Source organism: Neovison vison, chromosome 13 (assembly GCF_020171115.1).
Source record: "Neovison vison isolate M4711 chromosome 13, ASM_NN_V1, whole genome shotgun sequence".
Taxonomy (NCBI): Eukaryota; Metazoa; Chordata; class Mammalia; order Carnivora; family Mustelidae; genus Neogale; species Neogale vison.
In genome coordinates this window covers 5,682,797-5,709,815 of record NC_058103.1, presented here as the reverse complement: position 1 = coordinate 5,709,815, position 27,019 = coordinate 5,682,797, and the positions used below count along the sequence as shown (strand labels likewise).

The following is a 27,019-nucleotide window of genomic DNA, read 5'->3' as shown; positions in this document are numbered from 1 at the left end:
GAAAATGTTGTTTTGGGTAACAAGAATTTTTACCATTCTTAGAAAAATGTGCTCCCATCGGGAAACGGTTGGCCGGACTTAGGACTCGCTTGCACTAGAGCAGCGGGACAGGGACACGCTTTAGCCCCAATTACCGCCCTTCAAACAGCTGAGAATGCCTGGGCCGGGGCTGAGCGACGCCGCTCGTTTAGGAAGCCCCTCTCGAGGCCGTCCTGCGGGAGCCGCTCCTCTGGGACCGGATGGGGAACCTAATAAAGATAATGACCTGCTAGCCCGGCGCCTCCAAATTAGTCCTTTAGAAAGTAATTAAGCAGGACTGCCCACAGCCAGTGCTCTCGGAGGCAGATCTGGCTCCGTGTGCGCTCTCTTCGCCTTCCCTGAAAGTGGGCTGGTACTGAGTGGATATAATTTAATTACATAAGAATATGCGTTCATACCGCATCCTGGACGGACGGCTAGTGCTCCCGCCACAGTCGCCACAGCCGTCGTGTCCAGCCTGGAGGCTGTGCTCTCCGAAATGGGGCTGGGGCCTGTTGTCCTGCAGGGCTGCAGAGGGCTGGGGGAGGGGCGGTGCTCTCCGCAAGGAGCAGTGGGTGCTTTTCGGGTACCCCCTCCTTCATCCTCATCGCACCCCTTAGAGGTGATGCCTGTTACCGTCTCTGGTTTGACTGATGAGGCAGCAGAGGCCCCAGGCTTTGGGTGACTTGCTCGAGGTCCCCCGGCCAGTGCTTGGCAGACCTGGGATTTGAACCCAGGCGCTGGGCTCCGCTGTCCACAGCCTGCTGAGTGCTCGGTTCTGCTCGGCGAGCAAGTGATGGGTCGGGGTGGGGGCGATCACGGACACGGAGGGGGCTTAGGGGAGGGGTTCGGTCTGGGCCTTGCTTCTCCAGGGGTGGAGGGCACATACCGAACCCTGGCTCAGACCTGTGTGCCTTTCTCTGGTTCACTGTGGGGTCTCAGGACACATTTCCTTGTCTTCACCCCGTTTCCCTTCCCGTCGTCCCACTTCAGCACTTTCCGGGGCGGCAATCCCGTTTATCTCTGAGTTGTTCAGAGTCCCACGGAAGTCCCCATAGCCCGGAGGACAGGGGCTGGGTCTGGAACCGCCAACCCCCGGCCTCCCTGCTCCGGGGCCTCCTCTCTCCGCAGGCGGCCTTGGATTCTGCCACCCCGACTTCTTCCCGCTGTGTCGGAAGGTGCCGCCTGCCCGACGGGCATCCTCAAGGTCGGGACCCTGCCTTCCCTGTCCTTCGTCACCGGCCCGCTCCTCGGCCGTTAGAACCCAGCTCCGTGCCCCAGAAGCCTCTAGAGCTCAGCGGCTCGAAGCCAGTTCACCCAGTGGCCCCAGCCTCCTGTCCAAGTCTCACTGCAAACCTTGCTGTCCCTCTGGACCAGCGGCCCCCAGACGACCACACCGCAGGCCCGCTGTGCCCACACACTGACCCAAAGGCCAAGCCGTTTTAGTCTGGTGACTGCCTGCCGAGGAAGCTTCGTCATTCTCTGAACGGCCCCTGCGACGGCTGTCACCAGGCTCCGTGATGCCGGTCCGTCCCCCCCGTAGGCAGCTCTGGTGCTTTGCGTTGCTCTCTAGCACCCTTTGTACTGTCATTACTCCCTCACTTTCCCCGAACCCTTATAAAAAGTCTTTAACTGGGGTAAAACGCACGTCGCCTAAGCCACACCCTTTGAACCCTGTGATGCTTGCCGTCGGGCAGCACTAAGCACAGTCACGTCACCACTGTCCATCCCAGAACACCTGTCATCGTGCAGCTCTGAAACTCCCTTAAACCTAGACCCCCCATGCCCCGCCCCCAGACCCCGACACCCCCCACTCATCTGCCGGGAGTCCGACTTATTTCACTTGCTGAACACTTTTTAAAAACTCTTGTTTCAGGAAGTTCTAGAAGGCCCAAACTGACCCCCATCTAACTCAGGGTTCATAGTCGGGCATAAAGAGTGGGATAATTACCTCCAAGTTCAAGGCTGTCAGAGCGTCTGCTGATCACACCCACATGCCGTCCAGCAGCTCTGCTCAGCCTGTTTAAAGTCTAAGCTGCTTATCTCTGGGATCCCTGCAATAAAAAGTGTGTTCTTTCCCCCAAGCTAGCGTCACTATGAGGCCCAGCTCCGGAAGGGCGGTGCAGTGTTCTAGATGCAGGGCTCAGGGTCAGAGTCCTTAACACCCATGGAACAGCAACAGGGGCCCCCCTGACAAGCCAAGCAGGGTCACAAGTGTCTAAGTTCTCTTAAGAATGGAGGAGGTTGGGAAAAAACGTTAGAGCAGTTTAGAAAAAATGATGAGGGGCATATGTCTGCTAAAGAAATTCCGTGACATATGCCTTCTGATCACCAATAGCGTGCATTTTCTCGCAATTAGCTAAGAACCTAAGAAAGGAAACAGCAGATGTGAGACCCGTGATCTAGGAGGGATCTGGGCGGGAGGCTTGGAATATCTCCTGAGTTTCTTTCTTTTTTAGAGATCGCTGCTACACATTCGGCACAATCCATGACATGACTGTCTGATGCGAGCGTCTCATCTGCAGGACCGTCTAAAACAAAAAACAAAAAAACAAGCCCAGGCTGCCTGTGTGCAAAATGAATCATTAGCTCTTGAGAATTAGCACAGATTATGTGCACCTTTTCCAAGACCCTCGGTGGTCTATCAACGAAGGACTTTTCCCAAGGGTCAGAGCGTGGGCTTTGGAGAAGGACAGGTCTGCGCTGGGATCTCGATTCTGTCCACTCTGAGGGAGCCTGGGGCATTGACACCCTGACCCACGCTCCGCGCTCCCTCCCATCGCCTCTCCGTGCCCCGCGGGGCAGACTCCAAGGAGCCTGTTCGCCACCCCCATCCCCAGCAGCCTCCCGGTGCGGAGGACAGGGCCGAGGAGTGGTGGGAGGACGTGGAGGGCCCACGCGAGAGGCCCGGTGCTGTGCTCCACGGCCGAGAGGTCCGTGTGGGGCAGCGAGCATTGCCCTCCTGCTGTCTTGACGGTCGCAGCAGCGTTGATCTAGCCTGGTTCCTGATGCCTCGGAGGCATCCCATCGATGTTGGATTCGGGGTCTTAGCCCGTCCCTCTGCCTACCATGTGCGTTGTTCCTCCAGTGCGCCGAGAGCTGCCGTGGCTTGGGGGTCAGGACTTCTCGACCTCATCCCCTCCTGTTCCCACGCTGAGGGGCAGCTCCCCCCGGGCCCCGCTGAGACCGTCTCCTAGCGAACTCCACGTCCACCCGGAGCTACTTCTGCTTTCCTCTGCACCTCCAGACTGTGGCACATCCACGCGTGGCTGGTGCGTGGCTCCCGCCAGTGTGCGCGGGGCTGGGGTTGGCTGCACAGCCTTGGTTCCCACCAGCAGCCCGCGAGTTCCGTGAGGGCAGGACCCTATGCTGTCCTCGGCTTCGCTCCCTTCCGCTGCTCTGCAAGGTGCTTTGCACGCCGAGTCTGTTCGATGAGTGCTTGTCGAACGAAAAGTCGATGGTAAAATTTTAGAAAGGGCCATGCTACCTTTAAATCACCACGAAAGGCCGAGGGAGAACTTCCCAATCCTGAAGAGCTTTACAGTGTTACCGGAGCCGCTTCTTCCTTGTTCACAGCAGTGCGACAGCTGCGTGTGCACCGAAGCCCCTTAGCGAGCATGGGGTGGGGTCAGCGCACAGACTCCCGGCACTCATGGGCGGCACGTGTGTGTGCCCGTAGTTGGTGGGAAACTAGATCTGTGAATAAAACCATATGCCCAGGGGCGCCTGGGTGGCTCAGTGGGTTGAGCCTCTGCCTTCGGCTCAGGTCATGATCTCAGAGTCCTGGGATCGAGTCCTGCATCGGGCTCTCTGCTCAGCAGGGAGCCTGCTTCCTCCTCTCTCTCTCTCTCTGCCTGCCTCTCTGCCTACTTGTGATCTCTCTCTGTCAAATAAATAAATAATTTTTTTTTTTTAAGATTTTATCTGATTTCACCCCGAGATCATGACCGGAGCCAAAGGCAGAGGCCCAACACACTGAGCCACCCAGGCACCCCAAATAAATAGAATCTTCAAAAAAACCCCCAAACCAAACCATATGTACAATTTTATTTTGTTTTATTTACCCGATTTCTATTCACCACGGCCTCTAAACATGGTCCAACTGTCATCTGTTCCAGCACTGGAAGGATTTATGGAGAGATGGGGCAGTTGTGCACAGAACCCCGTACGCCGGGCACTGTGGACTAAGGGAGTTTTCAAGGGTAATTTTGATGCTATTTTCATCCCCTTTACTGACCTGAAAATACAACCCCAATGGAAAACAATCTCCCCTCTAGTGTTTTAGAGTTCCAGAAGCTCCTTCAGATCTGTTTCTCACTTAATTCTCACAAGCAGGCTCTGAGGTGAGTAAAGTTCTTGGCATGACACGCATTTGACACAGGGTCCGGGAGACAGACGGATGCTGCCTGCTCACCACAGCCGCTCGGGCAGGGACAGGCCCCACGGGCAGGTCTCCATCCCAGGCCCTTGGAGCCGTGCCTTCCCTACCCCATCCTCGCCCGAGCAATTACTTCCATCTGGTAATGTACCTTTAGCAGAGCTCTCTGTTTAGAAAGAAAATAAGGCCTGGATAATTGCCTCTCTTAGTCTGCAAGTTTTGTTGTTGTTCGCTGGATCTTGAAAATTATTAATGCGCTCTGCTTTAGGAAAAGCTGACATTTAGAAACCTGGATGCCTAACACGTAAGTCGTTATAAGGTTACAGGATTCCATAGCATTTTCTTGAAAGTGTGAATTTCCTTGTCTTCTTAAATACCATATTTACTGAACGTGGACCTTATACTTCAGGACCACATTCTGGGTAGAGTGCCTTGGATTGGTTTTGTTTTGTGTTTTAAACTCCTGTTCTCTCTGAAATCACCATCTAATGGTTCTTAAAGGCTGGAGAAACCGTGGGAGTCACAGCAGTACCTCCTTCTGCGCGTGGTCTTTCATCCCGGCCGACGTGTAGCCAGAAGTGTGTCCAGTGCTCGGACTGCTGCCTTGGAGCCCAGGCTGGGGCTTTGCCTGTTTGCTAGACCCACCCCTCGCACAGGCTGGGTCTCGGATGCCCCGAGTTCCAGCAGCCCCAAGGAAGAAGGAGCTACTAAGTCAGCCCATCTCCCTGATCTGTGATTTCAAAGTCCAGAAGGCTCTGAGCACCGAATGTTTTTTAGTAACTCGTTTGTTAGTCTTGGCCTGCTCTGAAATCACTTGGTGAGGAAAAAAAACCCAGCTCATCTGAATTGAAGCATGTGGTTTTAATGGTTTATATTTCTTTCTTCTTAGATACGAGTTCTGCTTTCCTGTATTTTGGGGAATATGTTGTTATGGACGCTATCCCAGGGGCTTCTGGGGCTATCGGGTAATAGATGTGTGTTCCGGGCTTCCGTTCGGAGGTCAGAATCTGAATTCAGAAGCATATCAGGCACCGGGGCTTTAGGGGGTAGGGGTTGTGCGCCCCTGGGACCCGACAGCCAAGCTGGCCCCGTGGCCAGGGCGCTTCCTGGTGACACTCTGCACGCTGGCCTGATGCTTGGCCAACATTCAGGAGAAAGCCTGGCTCACAGGTGCAGGGGGTCCCCAGAGGGAACTGCAAAGCTGAGATGGGGCAGCCACCTGCCCCAGGGCCAGCCAGGTGCCCACAGAGCCAGGCGGCCAGCTGTGCCTGATTTTGTGGGGAATTTTGTCCCAAGAAAGCAAAGCTCAGGGAGAGTGCCCGGACTGTGCTGTCTTCCGGAGGGTGTCTTGCTTCTGACCCCACGAATTTCTGTGTCTCCTCTTAACAAGGCCCGGCGCTTGCCTCTCGAAAAGCAACAGTGACGCGTGGCATCTGCTTGCTGCCTCCAGCTGGTAGGCCCTTGGGGTTCCTCACACTGTTCCCGGTGGGACTGGGGCTGGCCTCTTCCAGAAGTAGAGGAGCCGGGGGGGGGCATGCTGCGTGGTTGGGGGACACCCAGCTCTCCAGCCCCGACCGCACGCTTGTGCTGTCCAGCCGGCGACCCCACCCCCGGGGCTCTCGCAGCGACCCTCCTAACGATTTGTTGATTTGGACCCATTTTTATCTTTTGAGATTCATCTTTTCAAAGCCCAATCCTAATGGAGTGGGAGCTCTTTTCAGATTCCAGGGACAAAGCCGCGAACTTCGGTGTGCCTCGGTTTTCTGTGCTGCAAAGTGGGCTCCCTGCTCCCTGCCCGTGAGTTAGTCTGCATGGTCGTGCCTTAGGCACAACCGCACTCGCCCTGCCCACACGGGGCGGGGGGCGCTTTTCCACCCCCGCAGGCAGGTGTGTCTTAGTCACCTGTGCCTGCGGGCACTTACTGGGCTGTGTCCTCAGATCGTCTGGGGATAGACTGAGGCAGGTCAGTCAAATGCACATTGTTTAACTAACTCCAAAAATGTAGATCTTAGGCAACATTCACATGTTTCCTTTTTTGACCTACTGTAGCTAGAAATGGTAACTGGGAGGCTGGGGAATTGGCATCTGCACCCTCAGGTGTTCCTGGGAGCCTGTCCCCCGCCAGGAGCCTCTCGGTGACCCTTTCTGGTTGATTGTGCACTCCCAGGGTGCCTGGCTCTCTTCCCTCCCCAGACAATGGTTCTACCAATTTGTCTGCCTCGGAGGTTTCCTCCATACCAACAAGACTCAGAGTGTTAAGATTTAGGGCCCTTTTGAAGTAGGTGGGTGGGAGGGGGGAGCACAGGCTTCTCGGCAGGGTTGCTGAAAGTTTCAGGGGTCAAGGAAATAATATAACCCTTTGAATGGAGGCTCCAAATAGTTTGGAGTTCCCAGCCGCTAGCATCTCAGTTACGACTGCTTTGTCACAATTTGCTTTTCTTTAGCTAAACATTCTCACATGGTTTTAAAAGCAAGTGAAGGGATGAAGCTTTTTTAAGTGTAATGATTCTCTCCCGGGATCCATTGCTAGCAAGGGGGCGCGGGCAGAGGGCCCTTCAGCCAAAGGATCTCTAATTCACTCTGCCAAAAAATCCGTTCCACACTGTCAGCCCCATGTCTTTCTCCTCGAGGCTGAATAAATTAGGTGCCGCCCTTGGAAACGAAGGGCCCTCTTTGGCCCAGGAATCTTCGCTAGCTACCTTTCTTGAGGAAAGATGATTAATCTTATTATGCCCAGCAAAAAGGGTCACGTGAATGGCCGAACCCGTTTTGTGTTCTCTGAAATAGCAACCCTGTCACTTTCATGTTTCTTGGTGAGGGAACAAGTGACAAACTCGTGCAAGAGAAATACTGGCTTTGATTTAAGGGAAAAAATACAACAGTTGCTTAGCTTTCAAAAAAAAAAAAAAGATCTTCAAAGCAAAAATTCAGACGTTGTAACATGTACATTTATATGGGTTTTGGTTGCAGAAAGGACAATCTGGTAGATTATCAGACTGACAGAAGTTAACTACCTGTTAATAAAATGTAGAGATGTAAAGAGACAGTAAACTTTGCATATGATTGTACTAATCCCGGTCAGTAGTAAGTTATCAACTGGAGGTAATAAACCTTGGACGACGTGGATCCTCAGGTTTATGCGCTGGGATTTCTGACCCAGACTCCGTTTCGCACAGGGCATGGAGGTGCTGATGGGGTTTGAGGCCGGGATCCAGGGGGACTCACGGGGGCCACGGTCCTGTATCTGACACCCCTACGGACTTCTGCAGTGTTTTGTGTTCTTGTAATTCCTAACTCAGAGACCGCACTGTTCTCCCCGCTCCAACAGTAAAGAATGCAAAGCCGTTGTCATTTTTCTGTAAGCCTAGAGATGGTGGGGACCTGCCAGGACTCAGGGCAGAAATTTACCTTAAAATAAGAACCCAAAAAGAAAGTCAAAGGAACCAAGTTTATTATAAAGCAATTTTTAAATTAATAGGTCATAAGGCAAAGAGTGGAGTTTGTTAAAATACAAGTTAAGGCTGCTTTATAGAACACGGAGGCTTGCATTCTCGACCCATGGAGTCTGTTGAAGCTGGTCCAGCTCCCCTCCCCTCTTCCTCCCTCCCCCCGCACTCCTCCCTCCTTCTCCCCTTCCTTCTCCTCTTCTCCCGATATGGACGGTATGGACGGTCACCTCCCATCCATGAAGATGACTCTTCCCCCATTCCTCGGCCACATCTGTCCCTCTGCAGGGTGTCCCTCAAGCAGGCAGGTCTCAGTGGTCCTATCCGAGCGAGTTGGTACCAGGTACTGTGCCCGGTCAGCGCACTCTCTGCTCTCCGGCAGTCCCATGGCTGGGCAGGCTGAGTTAGTGCACGTTTGTGGGTGGGACACCCGAGGCCCAAGGAGGCCTAGTAGTTTGCCCAGGGTCACACAGCTAAGGGAGTGGCAGAACCAGTGTTCACACTGTCTTGCTTTGGTTCCAGAACTTTCCTATACAACCCACAGCTCAGGGTTTGGGGCATTGCCTTGTCGTTTTGAAAACTGTGAGCTTGAATGTTCCCCTAAACAGATCCACGAGGCTTTGTTTTTAGAAACAAACGGTTCATCTTCTAATACGGTGGTGGTGACGACATATCCCTTGTTGTGTGGTGGTTAGCACTGATGTATTTCAGAGAAAATTGTAATGATCTCTCTTTTGTCTATAAACAATGGTTTCTTTTTGTTTGCCTTTGTTAAATGGGAATGAATAGATATTTATGTTCAATAGCCAGATTTCAGCAGGTCTTTGTCATACTTTCTGCGGTCTGGGACAACATTTCTGGTTGGATGGCAGAACTAGAGATTTGCAGTTTAACTCCTAAGTGATTATGGAGGAACATTTCCAAGTTGCTTATTGGTGGGTTACCGTACACTAAGGGAATTTTTAGGGTGTTGGTGGTTTTTCTTCTGTTTCTTCTTTATGGTTTGAAAGATAAATCATGTTGGTGACACTTAGCATTGCTTGTCTCGTGGAGAAGCTTCTAAGACAAACATTTGGTGTGTTTTTTCCTCGTTCAAGTGTAATTAACATACAGTGTTAATTAGTTTCAGATATACAATATAGTGATTCACCAATTCCATCGGTGACTCAGAGTTCCTAGTGGAAAGTTTACTCTTAACCCTCTTAACCTATTTCCCCCATCCCCCACCCGCCTCCTGCTGGCAACCTTCAGTTTGTTCTCCGCAGTCAAGAGTCTGTATTTTGTGTATAATATACATGCCACATCTTCTTTATCCATTCCTCTATCAATGGACACTTGGGCTGCTTGCATGATTTGGCCATTGTAAATATAAATAAGGCTGCTATACACATTAGACTGTGTGCATCTTTTTGAATTAGTGGTTTTGTTTTCTTCGGGTAAATACCCAGCAGCAGAATTACTAGATGATACCGTAGCCCGATTTTTAACTTTTGGAGAAAAGTCCGTACCGTTTCTCACGGTGATTGTACCAGTTTGCATTTCCACCAACAGTCTACTGGGTTTTTCCCCACATCCTCACCAACACTTGTTGTTTCTTTTTAAACTTTTTTTTTTTTTTAAAGATTTTATTTTATTTATTTGACAGAGAGAGATCACAAGCAGGCACAGAGAGAGAGAGGAGGAAGCAGGCTCTCTGCTCCGCAGGGAGCCCGATGCGGGACTCGATCCCAGGACCCTGAGATCATGACCTGAGCCAAAGGCAGCGGCTTAACCCACTGAGCCACCCAGGCGCCCCACTTGTTGTTTCTTATGGTTTTGATTTTAGCTTTTCTGGCAGATGTGTGGGGGTATCTCACACATCTTTTTTCATTGTGGTTTTCATTTGCATTTCCCTGGTGGTGAGTGATGCTGAGCGTCCTTCATGTGTCTGTTGGCCGTCTGTATGTCTTCTTTGGAAAACTGTTCGTGTCCTCTGCCCATCTTTTAGTTGCATTTTTGGTGGGGGGGAGGTGAGTTGTATGCATTCTTTATATATCTCAGACATTAACCCCTTATCAGATGTCAGTTGCAAATTCTCCCATTCCGCAGGTTGCCTTTCTGTTTTGTTGACTGTTTCTTTAGCTGTGTGAATGCTTTTTATTTTCATGTCATCCAGTAGTTCAGTTTTGCTTTTGGTTTTCTTGCCAGAGTAGATATATCTAGAAAGAAGTTGCCATGGCCCATGTCTGAGAAATTAGTGCCTAGGTTTTCTATTAATTTTATGGTTTCGGGTCTCATACTTAGGTCTTTAATCCAATTTGAGTTTATTTTTTCTGTGTGGTGTAAGAAAGTGTTCCCGCTGCATTCTTCTGCATGTGGCTGTCCAGTTTTCCCAACACCATTTGTTAAAGAGACTATCTTTTCACCATTGTATATTCTTGCCTCCTTTGTTGTGGATTAATTGACCATATAAACACGGGTTTATTTCTGGGCTCTCTGTTCTGGTCTCTGTGTGTCTGTTTTTGTACCAGTACCATACTGTCTTGATGACCACAACTTTGTAGTTTATCTTGAAATCTGGACTTGTGATGCCTTTAGCTTTGCTTCTTTTTCAAGATTGCTTTGGCTACTTGTGATCTTCGGGGGTCCCACACAAATTTTGGGGTTATTTGTTCTAGTTTTGTGAAAGATGGCTGCTGGTATTTTGGTAGGGATTACATTAAATCTGTAAAATGTTTTGGATGGTATGGACATTTTAACAATATTGGTTTTCCCGATCCAAGAGCATGGAATATCTTTCCATTTGTTTGTGTCGTCTTCAATTTCTTCCATCCGTGTTCTACAGTTTTCAGAGTACAGGCCTTTTGTCACTGGGTAAATTTATTCCCAGGTATTTTATTCTTTTGGGTGCCATTGTAAATGGTGTTGTTTTCTTAATTTCTCTCTCCGCTCCTCTGTTACATGTATAGGAATGCAAGAGATCTCCGTATGTTAATTTCATACTGTGGGACTTCACTGAGTTCTTTCTGTATTTGCTCGGAGGTAAAAGGTGGCTCCTACAAGATAGAGATCTCAAGGAGGGAGAATGTGGGGATTCCTGTGTAGCGAGTGCTTTCTCAGGGGGTGTCTGCTGATACTTCAGAGTGTGAAGGTTTACACGCTGTTTTACTTTTCCCTTTTTCTGGCCTTTCCCCGTTTCTTTCTTTCTTTCTTTTTTAAGATTTTAATTTATTTGGTGGAGACAGAGATCACAAGTAGGCAGAGGCAGACTGAGAGAGAGGGAGAAGCAGGCTCCCCGCTGAGCAGAGAGCCTCGATCCCAGGACCCTGAGACCATAACCTAAGGCAGAGGTTTGACCCACTGAGCCACCCAGGCACCCCTCCCCCTTTCTTTCCTAATAGTGTGTTTGTCCCATTGATCTTCTTTACACCCCCGCCTTTCAGAGGGTTATTACTGATACCAAATGCTGTTGGGGAGACGTACAGTGTGGCCTGGGGACCCTGTAGTCAGAGGTCCGACAGGAGGTACTTTCCCTGTGTTTTACTGGATGCCCACAGGGCACTGCGCTCAGGCAGCGGGGACTCCAAGCTGCAGACGCAGACATGGGGTCCCTAGGGCAGGATGCTCTGCTCAGCTCACCTGGTGTCCCTGGTGACAGCTGGGACCCAGTTCCTGGGCTTCCTGCTCCAGGCTTTCTCCGTATCCCCTCTCAGTTTGGTCCAGGTTTGAAAGTTCTAGATCTTGTTTGACATGAGGAAAGCCTTCATTGAAATGGCATATTGTCAGCCGCAAGTACAGAGCACATTTCCCACCGTGAGGGCGGCAAGCCAGTTCCGAAGGAGAGAAGAGAGCCCATTGTCATGGAGATGTGTGTGCCTGTCTTTCCCCTGGTCCTTTGGGTTGACACTGGGGGTCAGAGGTCACACCTTCTGGTCCATCTGGCATCTGAATGGCCCCTGGACCTCTGTGTGGTTTTGGTCGCTTGAAAACCACTGATGCCCTGGATGGTGGGGCTCACCCAAGGGTTGACACGGTTCATTACATGATACCAACAAGATCTCAGGGCTCAATGTCACCACCGATACTGTCAGAAAAGACTAAGTATTGGGAAGCTATCAAGCTCACGGACGTGGGTACAAGTTTCCCAAAGTTCTGTCTTTTTCTCGAAAGCTCAGTTTTTTATCATTGGCAACAAATACTGTCAATTGTCGTTCCTGAAAGATCAAGTTCACTCCACTCGTGCTTGAGAAAATGACTACAAGCCCTCACGTCCAAATAGCCACCGTGTGTCTCTCAGCCTTTCCTGCCGGTGGAGATGCTGGTTCCTGGGGAAAGGTCCAGCGCAGTTGCACAGAGCACAGAGTCCACAACCAGTGGACTTTGGTCATCGCAGCAGAAGTGCTTTCTATGTACTTGCCGTTTGTTGCTCAGATTATTAGAGACATGTTCTTAATGGGGTGAGTTCTATTAAAATCACTATTGTTTGAGCTTCAGCAAAGATATCCCTGCGTGCACTTGGCATTTTTACTGTCAGTGACAGCAAAGAGCCCAGTGACCTGGTGGCACCGCCTCGACCGGGCCAAGATGCCCGCGGTTTTACCCGCTGCTTCTGCACACGTCCACACAGCGGCAAAGGAGATAAAGTCTTGGTATTATGATGAAAATAGTTTTGACCTCATGACCTCCTAAAGGGGCCTCCTGGGCTCTCAGGGGCTTGGACCTTCCTGTTAGAACCACTGCCGCCCCTACTGGGAGCACCTTCATGCGGCATCTCTACCGAGGGCTGGCTTTGTGCCAGGTGACCCCCTAGGGGCTGGAGGTACCAGTGAGGAACATCACAGTCCCTGTTTTCAAGCTCACAGTCTGATGGAGAATGGGACAAGTCCGTGAGGTGATGATGGTCAGAATCACCCAACGCAGCTCACGGATCTAGTGGTGGTGATGAATGTTTCTTGGAGGAGATAGCAAAGATCTGCTGAGCTTCGGAGAGTAGAAGGAAGCCAAGTGAAGAACCGGGGAAGGGGTTCCATGAAGATCAAGTGGATTGGGAAGAGGCTTGGAAGCAGGAGAGAGAGAGCCTGAAGTCCTTGGAGAACTTGGAGCCCCGGAGCTGGTGGGGGTGTGGGCGGCAACCGTGCATGCAGAAGCTGGACCCCAAGTGCTAAGTATTTCCTCCCAAAGACAGGGAGACTGCTAGGATTTGGGCGGCGCTGTGAGGTGGTCAGATCACTCCGATGGAGCAGAATGGGAGGGAAGAAGGCTGGTAAGACTGTTGGTAGGTGACCATTGCGGTGCCCCCAGGAGCCCAGAGAGCAAACCCCAGGACCCAGCAAGTGGGGCTAACAGAGATGGGGTCCACTGACAATCGGACAGCTATCTCATAGTCTCAGTATTGAAAAATTTCGAGTGGGCAGGATTTGATGATTGATTTGACCTTGAGGGAGGAAATATAGAAACAGTTAAGGACAGGCCGGGACTGTAGATTAATGACGGGCTGTCAGCAGTGCGTTCAGGGGTGAGGGAGCACGGGAAGGTGCTGACAGCCAAAACAGCAACTTTAACTTCATGGATTACATTCATCTCCGCGTGCGCACACACACACACACACACACACACACACACACACACACACATATATATACTTACGTGTGTGTCTGTGTCTGCAGGTGAGGATGCCAGTGGGCTGATGGGGTCAGGTCTGGAGATGGGGACAGTCTGGGCCACAGAGACTTCAACTGCGGAGCCATCCGTAGAGAACGGTGGTCAAGGCTGAAGCCCCAGGAGCTGACGAGACCACCCAGGAGGAGAAAGGCTCTGGTGCAGCCAGGAGTCAGGACGGGTCAGCAGGTTGGGGGGAAGGAAACCCAAGACCTGGGTCTTCCTGGTGCTGGCATCTCTAGGAGAGGGTGGAGAAAAGGTGAAGGAGCAGCCGGTCTTCCACGAAACGCTGCGTTCTGATCTGACCGGGCTTCTAAGTGTAACGTTCTGAGCGGGACCCCTCACGAGCAGCACGGCCGCATCGCGCATATTTCTGTCTCTCAGCTAAACCCAGACTTCAGGTCTGGGCAGCGGGATTACAAATGCCCGTTGCAGTCTGCAGTCTACCCTACTCCCCCAGCCCAGCTATTTTGCTTTTGCGAATAGGGTGGCTCTTTTCCCCATCTATGGTTTCATAGTTCTCAGGCATTTTACCCTTCTTTCTTTATACTCATGATGTTTTAGAAATTAGGATTTTTCATTCTGTCCAGTGGCCAGAGACGGAATAGTAATGTTGGAAGTGTCGTCTTTCCCGCGGCTGTGGCCTCGCGGGGCGGGGCAGAGGGACACATGCTCATCTCAGAGCTGTCGTGTCAGGAGCATTTTCTAGAGGTTTCCAGCCACGGCAGTAGGTGAAGCAGACACGGATGGGGAGAAGGGGGAGTTTGGAATGGGGCAGCTCAGCCTCTCCCTGCTCGGCATCCCCGGTGATGCCCCCGCCCACCCTGAATGATGGCTGGGCACCAGGCAGCCAGCCCTGTGTCCTGTTTTGCATTTCTCCTTACTTTTTTTTTTTTTTTTAAAGATTTTATTTGTTTATTTGACAGAGAGTAGGTAGAGAGGCAGGCAGAAGAGAGGAAGGGAAGCAGGCTCCCCGCTGAGCAGAAAGCCTGATGTGGGGCTCGATCCCAGGACCGTGAGATCATGACCTGAACTGAAGACAGAGGCTTTAACCCACTGAGCCAACCAGGCACCCCTCTCCTTATGTTTAAAAATGTTTTTCTAATGTGATTCCATACTTCTAAAATCAAGAAGGATTAAAGGTCAAAGGGGGTCCCTTGGTGGCTCAGTAGGTTGGGCAGCCAACTCTTGGTCTTGGCTTGGGTGGTGATCTGAGAGCCCTGATGCCAGGGTCATGGGTTCAATCCCCAAGGCAGGACTCCATGCTCGGCGGGGCGTCTGCTTCTCTCTCTTTCCCTCTGTCCCTCCCCCCACTCACACTCTCTCTCTAAAATAAATGTATTTTTTAAAAATGATCAAAAGAATCTCCTAATTCCAAACTTGCGGCACACAGACAATTCACTAACAATCGGGCTGTCTACGAGAGCTGTTTCCCCTGTAATTCAGCATCTGGGGGACTTGTGCCGGAAGAACCTGCCATAGGAGTCACTGTCATCTGCCCAGAGAACTGGGCAGCGAGGGTTTCAGCAACCACCTGGGAGGGGGGTGCGCACATTCATTTATCTTGAAATATATTTTCATTTAAAGCTTTTTAGCTCTGCCTATACACCGTGTTTTTTGAAGGCAGAGGAGGGTTAACATAGTATTTTATTTTACTGATAAATCATTCTTGGTTTTGTGTTGACTGAAAATGGACTGTAGGGTGTTACTCTTGCTGTGATCGATGCTGACACGTCGTGGAAAGCCAGTCACTCACCACGCTGCAGGTGAAAATACCTTTAGAAGGAAACTTCTGTGCAGCTTGGTTCTTCCTGGCAACTGTCAGTGCGCAGCTGACAGGTAGGGACAGCTTGCAGGGACAGGGTTCTCGGGGATAAAGAGGAGCACCTTTCCAGACTTTCTTTCTGCATCAGGGTTTTACTCTTTGGTTTGCAATGACTTCTTGGCAAACCAGTCCTACACATACCCAGACAGACCGGGAGAGCATCCGATCAAAGGGACAGTCACCCCTTCCCCACGAACCTCATGCACTTCCTAGGAGCACACTCGCTCCTCCATACCACTCGCACAGGGACATCAGACGAGGATCCGCAGGTCGACTCAGAATCGAAGATGTGGTTTGCGTGGGTCCAGCTCTGGGTAACAGCTGTGTTGAGTGGCCGTGTCGCGGCCGTTGCCGGAGAGGGACCCAAAGCACAGTGCTGACAAGGCGATGGGGGCAGCATGAAAGGAGGTGGCCGTGCTGGGAAGAGACACACAGAGCCCGGAGCAGGGTTTGGCTGTGATTTTGACAAAGCCAGCGCACTTCCTCACCATGGAATCACCTGCTTTAGGAAAGTACCATCCCCCGAAATTGTTGGCAGGCGGAGGCCGAGGCTGGGTGCTAACGGCTTTACTACTGCTGGACACATTCTGGCACGGACCTCTAAATCTGTCCTGCTTTTATATGAAGCTCTTTAAATGTGAGTGTCTCAACATGGTGACCTCGTGAGATAGGGTCACTATCCCTATGATACAGACGAGGGCATTGAGTCTAGGGTTCAATGGTCTCTTTGGGGTAACATGCCTCAAGCCTGGGCCTTTCAAGGGCTCTTTCTCTTTGTCACACCTGCTGTCTTCTGCACCAGGAGAGAGGGGACACTTTCTTCCAGCTCGAGATATTCTCCCCCATGTGACAACAAATGATGAAATGGAATTGGAGCAGATCTAAAGATCACTTAGATAAGGACCGACAATTACATTTCTATTTGCTCCTATGTGGATTCCATAATGTACTTCGTGGCTAACCACAGATCATGAGCAGGAAGCATATCTGCGGTCAGATAGCCGCAGTATTCACTCCCTGTGAGGAGGGCAGATGAAGCGGCGGCCTCGAGTGATGGCACATCACCGTGGAGCCCTGAGTGATGTGAGCAGACAGACAGCCTGGTGTGCAGAAATGAGAGATTGGGTTGCTCTTTTCTGAACAAAGGCATTTTGCAGCCTGTGAGGGGGTTGCAGATGATCGCAAATAGGAGCTCTGGCATCTGACCGGGGAGCAGACAGTGTGTCTCTTCAGTGCAGTTCGACGTACTTCTCATTCTAGGGTTCTTTTTCCAAAAAAAATTTCACTTTTTTTAGACCATGGCACTGTCGTTAATGGTATTTTTGAGTACCAAATGCAGGAGAATGCTGAGAATATGCAGGAGAAATTAGAAAGCAGGAGAAATGCTAAGAGAATATGCATGCGTGTGTGTGCGTGCGTGTGTGTGCGTGTGTAAGGGGGGACCCGGCAGCCCATGTAACAACATTCAGTTGTTTGAATAATGCCAGCAGTAATAACCGCTTACATACAGAGGGCACCGTGACATTTTCGAAGTACTTTCACACGCGTCATTTGGATGGTAGTTGAGTGAGTCCTTGTGCTCCTGCCAGGGGTGTGGCGGGGGGAGGAGATCTGCCCTCCCCACCCCTTCCCTGCTTCTGGCTCTGATTCCTTCCTTCATCCGTCCACATCAGTTCTCCTTCTGTACCCTCCGCTGTATGACACCTCTTGCACGGGGACTTCCAGGACCTGTCCCCTTTGTCTGTCCTGCTTTGAAACATCATTGGTTTTCCTTTTGTGTTGATGCGGGTCCCCCATGGGAGACATTGGACTTGAACTTACCTGCACAGGGTAGCAGGAGAGGAAGCTCTGTTGGAGGGACTTGCTAGCCCACCGTGCCCCCCTGCGTTCGGCTGTGTTTCTGATTTCCTTCGCTTGGTCCCCGTTTCAGCCTGCTGACACCTCCCTCCAGCCTCCTCATATTTTAGCACTTCCTCTTTTTGGCCCAGTTTGCCCCACCAGACATGCTGGTTGTCACCGGTCCAGTCCATCTGTGTCTTCTGGATTCGCACCGGAGCGTCAAAGCCTTGACAGGCTGGGCTCCCGCCTGCCTAAGTGCTGGGCCTCCAGAAGCCACCTCCTCCGGGAAGAAGACCAAGGCCCCCCTGCCTTTCCAGCTTGAGATTCACCATCCGCCATGCCTGTCAGTTCCAGAGGACGGTGGGGGAGGCGGCCTTTGGATGCGTAGCTCGCGTCTTTATACTGACTCCATTTCTTTTTATAAAATTGCCGCTCTGGGGACCGTGCTGCTAGTAGGATACCTTCTTCTCCCACGCCTGGGCTGGCTCCCGGCTCCCGGCTCCCTGCAGCATCTGCCACGTTTGTGGGCCTCGTTGGCTGCCGGGGGGTCGATCTTCTCCTGGCCTCACCAGAGCCAGGCCCCTTCCTGGTGGGTACAGTGTGGCAGAGTCACAGGTCTTGGAATCACAAGGCCTGGAGGAGACCGTGGGTCTCAGCCTGAATTTCTGTCGTCTACAAAATTGGATCGAGTGATCACATAGTACCTATCATGGGGCCTTGCCCCCCGTACAAGCAGGTGCAACCGCGTGTGCGGAAAGACTGCGGGCGAGAACAGCACCCGAGGACAGTCTGCTGTTTCCTCCAGCTCGTATTTACTGAGTGCCTCCAGCGGGCCAAGCCCACGTCTAGGCTCTAGAGAAACAGCAGTGAAGGGAACAACAACAAAAAGGTCCTTATGGCCTAATAGGGGGGCAGGGGAGGGACCACAAGCAAGGAAGCAAATCAATGAGCAAGGGAATTTCCTAGAGTAGTAAGTACTCTAAAGAAGGTGAACTAGTGACAGAAATAATTTGGATTAGGCAGTCTGGTTGTCACTGTGGATCACTAGCATTCAGCACCATTTCCTCCAGGAAGCTCTCCCTGATTGCCCCAGGCTAAAACAAGAAGAGTTGTGATTTGTTAGGAGGAGGACTTTACTAGGCATTGTTTCTTATCTTCACTCTTCTATGTAACACTTAGAGAGCGCTTTTAATATATGTAACACTTTACAATCAGAAGACCCAGGCTCAGAGAGATCAAGCCGATGCCAGTATCTCCTAGCTAGAACATGGCAGAGCTGAGCACCTGTCTTCAGTGTCTGCCCTTTGCACCACCTCTCTGATCCTCCCAGTTCCCCTGGGACCTTATGGCCACCTCTGTCCCATCACTCCCTGTAGCCCGTGGACTGACGGTTTCCTGTGGTTTTCCTTGTTAGCTCCGAGCTCCGGAAGGACGGGAGCTGTTACCCTTTGCACCTGGAGCAGGGCTCAGCACTTCCAAGTTCACCACATTCATCACTAGCTCTAGCCAGCCCCTTGCCATGTAAAGGGCACCATGGATTTCCACTTACGGGTTCCAGAATTCTGCCCTGTAGACAGTGATGGGAACGGTCAGGTGGGATATGTTTGGAGAGAGCACGGGGAGTGAAGTCTCCTAGACCCGACGCATCTCTTTTCATAGGGGCCCCGACTCTCTGGCCGCTCAGCTTCGCGGTGAGCAAGCGGAGATCCGTGCCTCCAGCTGCTGGAAGCCCTTGGCACAGTTAAATAGTAACTGGCCATCGCGTCTGCCTCCCCAAGCCTGTGTTCTTGCGAGGGCTGACTGTCTGCTGCATGTCGAGGGTGCTCGCCTCTGTTGATTTTGAGCAGGGCTAGGGTGCAGGCAAGTGGTGGGGGTGCGCGGAGCAGCAAGCAGTCAGGGCTGGGGTCCGCCGTGACCCCTCCCTCCCCCGAATCCAGTTGCCCCGAGCACCTTTACATAAGCAGCGCGTCACCACCTCCCTGGGTTCCCACCGGGCTGTGAGAATGCTGGTGCCCCGGACACGGGCCCTCGTTCACAGGCTGGAGCAAGACCAGCACCACAGAGCCCAGTGCTGGTGTCCCAGGGTCACGTTGTCCTGCTCCTTGAAAAACATCTTAGGGGGAAAAAAATGAAAATGCTGTTTAGACTATTTGAGGATTCTGTGAGCGCTACAAATGTGATGGCATTTTGGAGGGGAAAAAAGCCAGCGTGCATGCACACTGAGGCCAAAGAAGGAAAGTGAGTCAGGAACAGAAGGCGTGCGTGTGACTGTGGTGCAGAGTACTGCAGAGGCCTCTTCGAGGTGGTTCCAGATACGATGTCATGAGTCTTTCATTCACTTGGAGCAGGGCATCGTACACTATTGGGGGTAAAATCAGGAGGGCAGTGCAGAACGTGGTTTTCATCCTGCTGCCAGGAGAGCCCCTAGCAGGCTCTAAATCCCTGGGCAGAGCAGCCCGACCTGGTGGGGACTAGTCGTGCGTAAATATCCTTGGACGTTGAGGTCCTAACCGCCCAGCACCTCGGAAGGCGACTGTTGTTGGAGGTAAGGTCTCTAAAGAGGTTGTGGAGGTTCGGGGAGGTCCCTAGGATGGGCCCTGATCTATATGACTGGCATCCTGTAAGAGGGGAGATTGGAGCGCAGATGGGTACAGAGAAGACCCTGTGAGGACACGGGGACGAGGTGGTGTCTGCTTGCCAGGAGAAACCAGCCCTGCCAGCACCTCGACGTGAGGCTTCCAGCCTCCAGAACACTGGGAAAATACGTTTCTATTGTTGAAGACCCCCGGCTGTGGGTCCTCGCTATGGCAGCCCCAAGAAACCGATCCCACCCTTGTAGGGCTGCTGGACCGTGTCGGCAGGAGTACTGCAACTATCCTAGCAGAAAGCCTGCACCCAGGGTCTGGACCCTCTGCAGGGCCCTCGCCCGGAGAGAGGAAGGCAGGAACTGGAAGTTGAACCTGTGCTTGCAGGCTGGTTCTTGATTTCTGGGCTCATTTCCTCGATGGCTGATAGTCACACTTCTTTCTCCTTATGGCCCTGGTCATCATGAGCTCATTTCCCGCCCGCCCCCCCCCCCAATTTGTTCCATTTTTGTAATTCAAAAAATAGGGGTGCAGGCTTGTCAGCTGCTATTTTGAACCAGGCACCTGTTGGGATGCCTTCTTTTTTCTATTTGGCAAACTCCTTTTGGTCCTTGAAAACTCAGCCACCACTGACTTCAGCACCAGGAAGCCTTCTAGATGCACCGAGCTCCCCTTAGAGCCCCATCCGTGCCTCTTGGGAACATCGGCTTGTACTCTCGCCCTCACACTTTTCTTGGCATCGTCACTTGTGCCCACGAGGATTTGCACTTCGCCTCTCCCCGACCCAGCACTGCTTCTGGCACGGGGGCGGGGATGCACGAGCATACGTTACCCTGAGCAGCACAGCGCGGGGCTAAACGGCACGGGTCCACCTGTGTGGCGGGTTTTGTCGACACACACCGTGAGTGCTGTCACTGTATTTTCTCTTCCTTATGTTTTCCTAATAGCATTTACTTTTCTCTAGCTCGCTTTATTGTAAGAATACAGCGCACGGTACATACAACATAGAGCATGTGCGTTACTAGACTGTTTGTTCTCCATGAGGCTTCCCGTCAGCAGCAGGTAATCGTAGCTGGGTTGTTGGGGAGTCGAGTTCTATGTGGATTTGGGACTCTGGTGGGGGTGGGGTCAGCATCCCTAACCCCGTGTTGTTCAGGGGTGAACTGTGTGTATCATTTCCTTGGAAGCCAGTCATTCAAAATGGTTGAGGAAAGATTGCGGTACCTTTTTAATGTGATAAATATATGTAACAAAATTGGCTACTTTAACCATATTAAAGTGTACAAACCTGACGACGTGACTCACTTTCACAAACTTGTGCAGCCATCACCGCCGTCCATTTCCAGCATTTTTTCATAATCCCGGACAGAAACTCAGTCCCCACGAAGCAATAGCCCCTTTCTTTCGCTGTATCCCCCACCAGCCCCTGGCTGTCTGCCTTTATGAGTTTGCCCAGGCTAGATATTTCATATAACTGGGATCATGCTCTATTTGTCTTTTCATGATTGGCTTGTTTCACTTTGGCGTCATATTTTCAAGTTCCTTCCACGTTGTAGCAGGTGTTCGAACTTCATTTCTTTTCATTGCTAAATACTATCCATTTTATGGTTACACTGTATCTTCTTTATCCCTTCATCAGCGAGTGGACACTGGGGTGTTTCAGTCTTTAGGCTATTGTGAATAACACTGGCCTGGATGCGAGTGTGCAAATATCAACTCAAGTCCCTGTTTCTAGTTCTTAGGTGTACAGCCCAGGAGTGAAATGGTGAGTCTGTGTTTAATTCCTGCAGGAACTGCCACCCTGTTCTCCCCAGGGGCAGGTGACACTCGATCTCTCCACTTCCTTGCCAGGCCTTGTTACTTTCAGTTTTGTTGCTTCTCGCCATCCTAGCACGGGGCGCAGGGGTGTCTCATTGTGGTTTTGCTGTACAGTTTTCTAATGACCAAAATAATGTTAAATATCTTTTCATGTGCCCATTGGCCATTTGTGCATCTTCTTGGAAAAAACATCTATTCAAGTCCCTTGCCCATTTTTTTGTTGGGTGGCCTCTTTTGGTTATTGAACAAAATGATCATAACTTTAAAAAAGTGTGCTCCTAGAAAATGTGTATCCCTCCTAATACTTGACTTTCTAGGAAGCTTATTCTCTGAGGGTCTAGATTGACAAGGTTATTTTAATCGTCTCCTGTTCCTCCATACTCCCAGTCTCTTGACTTTCTTGTACTTTTTTCTAGTATTCATGTTTCAGATTGAATTTTAAATGGATCTCAAGTAAAGAATCAAACTGCAAAGCTTCACTTTGGAAAATGCTACAGCTCAAATGCACAGGTATCCTTTTCACATGCATTTAAGAAATTGGAGAATTCGATGGTCAATTCCTGTTACTCAGAAACACTCTGCAAAGTGATAACATTATGGAAATGTACTCTGAGCTGTATTTCCCAGTGCATTTGATTGGGGTTGGAAGCAGGGTTTTGAATGTAGAGAGCCAGATGTCTTCTTGGCTAGATCTGAATACTCAGCTCCATGGTTTAGTAGGGTGCTCGAGGTCAGTACCCCCCTCCATGGAGGGGGAACTGGTGGTGATGGGCACAGCAGCGCCCAAGGGTGGGTGCGGCAGAACACATCCTGCATCCTCGCCCTGAGGCACTGCTCCCATGGGACTGTCAGCAGCTGTGGAATTCGGAATGAGGAATCCCCAGTGGGATTTTGAAAGCTAGTCTAAGAAAGTAGAATTGGGGTGGGTGGGAGGTGGGAGAAATACAGTTGCACTATGACTCCTAGAATATGTAATTCCTGGCTGATTAGAAATCTTCTCCTTTTTTAAAAAATAAAAAAATCTGCTATAACCTTTAGGTCCAGAAACAGTCCAATTTATCTTTTTTCCTTTCTTTGTTCAAACTGAATATTTTTCCTCTTTCTTTCTTTCTTTCTTTTTTCTTTCTCTTTTTGCATCCTGCATCATTTCATGAAGATTTTGATATCTTGTAACACATGAGTAGGTTTTCTAGATTCATTAAAATATATTTAATTTTTTCTCTTCTTTTTTTTTTACTTAAAGACTGGGAAGGGGTTGTTTGTTTGTTTTGCTGCTTACCTCCCCTTAAAAAAGAAACTTTATGGAAGTATCGTTGATGTGCAGTCATATGAACATATGTAAGTGGACAATTTGGTGAATTTTGACTTATGCATGTATCTGTAAAACCATAAACCGCAATAAAGAGAGTGCACGTCATGATCCCTTGAAGTTGGTTTTTTTTTTTTAAAGATTTTAACCCCTTGAAGTGTTTTGTGCCCCTCATCCTCCTCCATGTCTCCCCGCACCTTCCAACCACTGACCTCCTGTCCTTATAGCTTAGTTTGCATCTTGTGTCATTTTGTATAGACAAATTCATTCAGCACCTACTCTATTTTCTGGCTTCTCTCACTTAGTGTAATTATTCTGAGACTCATCACGCTGTCGCTTCTATCAGTAAAATGTTTTTATTCCTAAGTAGTGGATCCATTCTGCAGACACTTGTTACATTCATTGGGTGATGGACATTTGGGCTGTTTCCAGTTTTTGTCTATTACAGACCAAGCTGCTCTGAACTTTTGTGTCCAAGTGTTTGAGTGGACAAACACCGTGTTTGAGTGCTTTCATTTCTCTTGGGTACACACCAAGGAGCGGAATGGTTGGCCCAAACAGTGGGTGTGGGTTTAAGCACTTTCCAAAGTGGTGGCACCATTTTGGATTCCCGCAGCAGAACATCAGAGATGCAGTTGCCCCACCCGCAAACCCACACTTCCTGGTAATAGATCTGATTTTGACGTTCGGGTCATGCTGGCATGGAGATTAATCAAGAAACAGTCTCTCTCTTCAGCAGTCTGCAGGATTTTGTATAAAGTTGGTATTATTTCTGCCTGAAATGTTTGGTAGAATCCACTGGTGAAGTTATCTGGGTATAGGGTTTTCTTTGTGGAAAAGTTAACTATAAATTCAGTTCCTTTAATAAAGCTATTTAGATTATCTGTTAGCTTTGGTAGTTCTATCTTTCAAAGAACTTCCATTTTATTGAAGTTGAATGTATTGGTATAAAGTTGTTCTTATTATACCCTTCTTGTCCTTTTAATATCTATAGATCTGTAATGATGTTACCTCTTATTCCGGATTCTAATATTCTGTGCCCTGTCTCTTTTTATCCTGAGTAATTTGGATTCAGTTCTGTCAATTTTATTTATTGTCTCCAAGAACGAGCTCTTGGTTTTATTGATTTTTCCCCATTGTTTTTTGTCCTAGCTCATTGATTTCTGCTCTGAAGCATATCACTTCCTTTCTTCCGCTTCCTTGGGGTTTCTTCAGTAGCTGAGGTCATTTTCCTTCGCCTCCTCCTTTCCTTTTCTTTTAAAGACTTATTCACTTATTTATTTTAGAGAGAGGGAAAGAGAGAGCACGAGCGGGAGGGGCAGAAGGAGAAGGAGAAAGAATCTGAGCAGACTCTGCCCTGAGCGTAGAGCCCAACACAGGGCTCGATCTCATGACCCTGAGATCACCACCAGAGCTGAATGAAACCAGGAGTCTGCCACTTAACCCACTGCGCTACCCAGGCGCCCTAGACTGTATGTCTGTTCCTTCACCATAATATGATGTTTTGATTACTGTAGCTTTTAATAAGTCATAAAGTCGGGGGGGTATCTGTTCTCTAACATTGTTGCCTTTCTTCAGTATTGTGATGGCTATTTTCAGTCTTCTGAAGTTGAGCCAGATGCTCAACTGAGTCACCAAGGTATTCCTAGAAGTTTAACCATAAAAAGTTAACTAAAAAAAAAATGTGTGTGTGTGTGTGTCTGTGTGTGTCTGTGTGTGTGTATGTGTATGTGTATGTGTATGTATATATATATATATATATATATCTTCCATGCCTCTATCTAACAGTTAGTCTTTCCTCTGGCTCTCATAGATATAATACGGTTATAATAATTGTATAATTTTCTTTGTCTAATTCTATCACTGCTGTCATTTCTGGGTTAGTTTGCTTGGCTGATTCTTTCCCTTATTATGGGTCATGTTTTCCTGCTTCTTAGAATTCCTGGTCATCATTTTTCCTTGGATACCAGGCATTATGAATTTTACCTGGTGGGGAGCTAGGTATTTTTATCTTCCTATACATACTTCTAAGCTTCGTTCTGGGATGTGGTTGTTATTTGGAAATAGTTTGATCCTTTTGAGTCTTGCCCTCAAGCCTTGTTCTGGGTGGGCGGGGTGGGGACAAGCAGTTAGTCTCGGGCCAAATCCTCCCGGTTCTCCACCCAATGCCCTGTGGAGTGTATGGTTTTCCACCGTAGCTGCTGATGACAGGAACTGTTCCCAGCCCTGTGTAGGCTCTGGTAGCTGTTCTTTCTACTCTTTCTGGGTGGTTTGTGGCCCATCTTCTTTCCTCACACATAAGTGCAGATCCATACCTGGCAGAAGACTCAGGGGTGTTCTCTGAGATGTCCCAAATGTTCTCTCCTTGTGGCTCTCTCGTCTAATGTTCTGCCCTGTGGACTCCTGGACTTTTCTGGGCTTCCAGCTCTATCTCCCCAACTTAAGGAGACCTTCAGGCTTCACCTCCGTTTCCCTGCATCACTTCTGGGAAACTCCAGGCTACCTGTGGGACAGTTACAGGGTCTGGCTCACTTCAGGAACCCCTGGGCTCTATGCAGGGCAATTGTAGAGTCCCCTTATTTGCTGAGCATTTCTGAGCGACCACTGTCCCTCGTGGTCTGATGCCACGAATGTCTTCAAAGGCCTTGTGTAATATATTTTGTTGGTTCCTTTTAGCCGTTGTAGGTAGAATGACACACACAGTGGATGCAGAAGTTGATGGCACTTGAGTAAAAAGTAGGTACATAATATCAATAAAAGGGCAGAGAAAGCATTTTATATATGGAAGACAGCAAAAGAATGTGGTAGTGGATAGGACTCAGATGTCCTTTGGATTCTGACCTCAGAATGTTGTGACCCCTATTTTTTTTGATAGGAACCTGAAAGAGAAGACCTAGATTCAGTGAGAACCTAGGCATTTTCAGTTTTAATGTCTTTCCTGAGCCAAACCCACCTACTGAATTATCTTGAAGACAGATTGCTACCTTGTGTGTTTTAGGAGGTTTTATCTTGGAGAACCAATCACATGGCTTTTGCCCTATTCATGGATTTTCAACCATTTAAACTTTGCTTTTCTGGCTTTCATCCCAACAACTGAAGGACAAACTCCCATGCAGGGGACTGTTGTGTGCAACAAATGGAAACAGTCCCGTCTAGAAGACGACTGGTGTTAGGGAGAATGGAACCATAAAGTACTTTACATTGGAACACGTTATACTAATGGAAATTAAAGAAAATAAGAAGATAAGATTAGCTTTTATTTTATTTTTATTTTATTTTATTATTTTTATTTTTATTCTTTTTGCTGAAATGGTTTAAAACCATCATATCAAATAAAAATTTATTGAATTGACCTTTTTAGATACTTTTTTGTTAAGTCCGTTTAGGACCTGACCACATGGTAGCTATCTAGAAGTGCACAAATGTGACAGGTGAATATTGGGACAGTCTCCTTCTAAAATAAAATTGAGATGGCAGTTTTAGATCTCTTTCAAGGTCTATGCTATGCTCATGATTTTGTCCGCTCTCCCGTTCCCCACCTCCATATTTTTAATCCTTCCTTTTGAGGTTGGGATTGGCAATCCTGTGTGATTTACGGCCCAGGGACCGGCTACGCCCTCCTGACCTCCATGTTCCTCACACTGCTGGACTTCGGAGTGAAGGCCAATTTTTGAAACATCATATCTTCATGTCTTCTTGGGGGTTTCTTTTCAGCTCAACCGCAGGATGTCGTTTGCTTTAAAAGTGGAAAGTGAATGGGCGCCTGGGTGGCTCAGTTGGTTAGGCAACTGTCTTCGGCTTAGGTCATGGTCCCAGAGCCCTGGGATCGAGTCCCACATCTGGCTCCCAGCTCCATGGGGAGTCTGCTTCTCCCTCTGACCTTCTCTCTCATGCTCTCTCTCACTCTGTCTCTCTCTCTCTCAAAATAAACAAATAAAAAATACTAAAAAAAATTTTTTTAAGTGCAAAGTGAAAAAAAAAAGAATTAACAACCTTAAAGTTCTAAGTCTTTTCGTTTCTAGCAGAAACAAGAAACAAAATTACTTGGAAAGGTAGGGGTGTGTGCATGAGTGTGTGTGTGCACGCACTCCATGCTTATAAGTGTGCGTGTGTGTTGGGAGCACGTGTGTGTATGTGCCTGTGTGTGGAGGGGGCTCCTGCAGG

General features: G+C 49.4%; 1 protein-coding gene across 4 annotated transcripts in view; it reads left to right on the top strand.

The window, feature by feature from the left end:
- Positions 1–27,019, top strand: part of EML1 (EMAP like 1) — a 176,689-nt gene that overhangs the window by 59,152 nt on the left and 90,518 nt on the right. The window contains exon 1 of one of the 4 annotated variants that reach the window (XM_044232167.1): positions 19,625–19,688. The exons of the other annotated variants lie outside the window; for them this stretch is intronic. The gene's annotated coding sequence lies outside the window, so the exon portion shown is untranslated. Of the gene's footprint in view, positions 1–19,624; positions 19,689–27,019 lie in introns of those variants that run through there. 4 annotated transcript variants of the gene reach the window in all.